General features: G+C 47.8%; 1 protein-coding gene across 1 annotated transcript in view; it reads right to left on the bottom strand.

Annotated features, from left to right (window-relative positions):
* Positions 1–3,307, bottom strand: part of LOC113209565 (glutamate receptor ionotropic, NMDA 2B) — a 257,791-nt gene that overhangs the window by 12,454 nt on the left and 242,030 nt on the right. The gene's annotated exons all lie outside the window — the stretch shown is intronic.

Here is a 3,307-nt window from a genome sequence, read left to right as displayed (position 1 = left end):
ACTATGATAGTGATTACAGTGACCCAGCCAGACCGGATCGTGGTTGAAAGTCCGGTTGGCAGGAGGGTTTGAAGGTGGCGGTGGGGCACTTCAGTGAACAGAAATAAGGGTACGCTCTTTTGAAAACACCAGGAAAAAGTACAAAGATTATTAAAAGATTAGAAAAACATTAGAAAAGAAAGTCAGAGAAAAAAAATAGAAAAATATCAGAAAAAGGGAAAACCAGAAGAAAATCAACCAAAAAATTAAGAAAAATTGGTGTATGCTTGAATTCGTAGTAAAGTGGCGAAGTTGGGGGGGGGGGGTGCACGGTAGGTTGCCAAAATGCACATACAGGAATCTTGAGACCAATTCCATATCCCTTCGATGGCTCTCTACAAAGACGGAGTAATTGGAAGTGACCCCCCCCCCCCCCCCTGATCTATATCACTTTCAATGAGCACAATCAGTTGCCTACCTACGAGCCGGACCCTAATTCTTTATAGTTTTGTTCCATATTTCACTGTTAAAAATGTTTGAAATTTCATAACGCAGTAAACATTAATTTTAATGAATTTGTCATGAAATTCAATGACACCCTTAATTTAAGAACAATGTTATTAAATTTAATTGCACGCCATTTAATTCGATTTAATTACACGCCATTGAAATTTCATTACACGCCATCAAACAATATTGTGACATCTTCTGTTATTTTAATGCACTTCGCTTAGCCAAGCTTACAAAATATACTGTATCAAGGGAAATGCTCGTGTGACCGTGTGACCCCAACAAGAATTTTTGCGTGTCCGCAGAAACGAAAGCACAAAGCGACGTCAAAGAATAAAATAGCTGATGAGTTGTTTCCAACAGCGCGCGGGTCGCGCACAAGTTTCAACCACTTTACGTCATTTGTCGCACATTTCCGCCGAGGGGATGGGCTCTTTCCCCGCTCTGCTATACAACACTTCAGGTTGGTGGGCGCTCGGGTGGGTGCTTTCAGGAAGAGGATAACTGTACGATACAGCAGCAGCCTCTTTGCCAAAAACTTTTCGCATCGCGCACGAAAGGCATAATTAGTTCGCAGAAGCACAACGCAAGCACCACCATCGCTATCCCCGCCCTTCTCACGCGCTCCACTCGCTCATCTCACAACAAACTCAATCGATGAGCGCAATCAGCGTGCGCTTCTCCTTGTCACGGGCGCCTCGCAGCCTCGCAGCCTCGCAGCCTCGCAGCCTCGCAGCCTCGCGGCCTCACCCGGCTGCCCCTTTGCCGCCCAAACTTGGGGTGGGGCTGGGCAGAGTGGAGCCCGAGCGTCCGCCGGAAGTTTCCTCGTGCGCCCCCCACCCTCCCTCCGTCACGCCGTGGCCGTGCCCCGTGGCCTGAATTCTTAGCGGAAAACTCCTCAAATTAAGAACTCGCCGAGGAGGGGGTGGTAAGGGGCTTGTTTGAGGCGGCGAGGAAGAAGAGTCCGGTGGGTGTTTGGGGTCAGCAGCGGGTGATGATGATAACCAGACGGGGTGCAGGTCTATGGACCTGGCACGTCATGCAGCCAGAGAGTGGTATAGATAGGTTTCTTGTGCCAACCGCAGTGAAAATATGCAATAAAACAAAATTTCAAATAATTGATTGAGAATTGCCTTTGAACGCAGTGATGATTCGTACGTAATCAGATTTTTTCCATTATTTTTGTATTATTACACCTGCTTAATGCTTTGTAATACAACGCACATCATTTTTGTATTACAAAGCTACCAAATGCTCGTTAAAGGAGAGAACAGTGTACCAAAAAAAACGAACAAGGTTTGATCAATATATTCGTATTATCTCTGTAGCATTCAGTAGAAGTGACGTAAGTCATGAAATCGTGGATATTTCGGCTGATTGTCGACTTGCGTCACTATTAGATGGCTAATGTGTCGCCAGTCAAGTAACTAAGACTAATGAATTTCAAAGAGAAATCATTGTTGAGTTCTGGTTGCCTAACTTGCAAAAAATTAGTCATCTTAATATTTCTATGAAAGTGACAGGTCAAAATAATTGCAAGGTTTCAATCGTCATTTGATGTGACGTCAGACTTGCGCTTTTTTCTTTGATCTGTCCCTGGCTTATTTGACTTACGTCGATTTCCGTTGCTGATTTGAGAAGTCATTATGGTCTCTTTTTGAATTATAAAAAGACGTGCATATGCAGTTTAAAATATACAACACTGTTTTAAAACCTGTAACTCAGTTTGTGACGTAAGTCGACTTGCGTCACTTCTAATGAATGCTACAGAACTATGTTTACGACCCATTCCTTGATGGGACTTTTCTTTCAGTGCGTGCCGTGGCAGGGTCTACGCCGATAAGCACACCGGTGAAATAACACACAGTTTGCGCGCGCTACGCGCTGTTTAGATTCAAAACAAGGACGGTGCGCAGCTAAATGTTTTGAGCGCCCCTCGCCCCTCTGCAGCTCGCAGCAAGTGCGGTATCTGTCTCTCTGCCTCTGTCTCTCACTCTCAGGTTTTAGCAACTCCCCTTTTAGACGTATTGCATGGCGCGGGCGCGTTAAGTTGAGAATTCAGCTTGTGAAAGCCAGTCATCCTCAATGCGTTCGGTGCACCCACACAGACATGTACTGCCCAGGCGAGAGTACGGCACCGGGACGCGAGCACCGCGTCGCCTCGGCATGCCCCGCGGCCTCGCAGCCAAAACGGGAAAAGAGCAGGAGATTGAAAAGTTGGGGAGCTCAGTTCGGGCTTACTGCGGGCCAGGGCAGCGCGACGCAGCTCCGGCTGAGCCGGCGACCCCGAGAGCGGACTAGCCGGCGCCGCTCCCACATCACAACCAGCCCCACCCCCACCCCCTACATCCCAAACCCTTTCGTCCAATCCCTTCCCGGAAAAACGCACGCGCAAGAACTTACGGTCTGCTTTACATAACCACCCTCCTACCCTCGTCTCGATGTCTACGTCTTTGAGACGAGATAGTCAAGAGAAACTCACAGAGTAGCTAAAGTATTGTGCCGTTCCATACCTCTTTATTAGCAGTATTATCACATGAAATTCTGAGAACGTGAACGGTGTGCGTAGCATATGAGGTAACGGAGCGTGAGTGTGAAGTGGGTGCGGTAGCACCACCCCCACAGTTCGTATAATGATGTAAATAGAGCCAGCGAGCTTCCGCGAAACGCGTGCGTGAGTGTGCAATTTTACGCGACTGCGACTTTGCGTCTAAAAGCAAGTCCATTATGAATGTGTCCTTAAATGAAGCCGCTGATGACGCCGACGCCTTTAGCCACCCGGACGTCACGCCAGGCGCACTCGCCCCCCCCCCCCCCC

The sequence above is a fragment of the Frankliniella occidentalis genome, unplaced genomic scaffold, assembly GCF_000697945.3.
Source record: "Frankliniella occidentalis isolate FOCC.00 unplaced genomic scaffold, Focc_3.1 Scaffold340, whole genome shotgun sequence".
NCBI lineage: Eukaryota > Metazoa > Arthropoda > Insecta > Thysanoptera > Thripidae > Frankliniella > Frankliniella occidentalis.
This window is presented reverse-complemented; position numbering and strand designations above follow the sequence as displayed.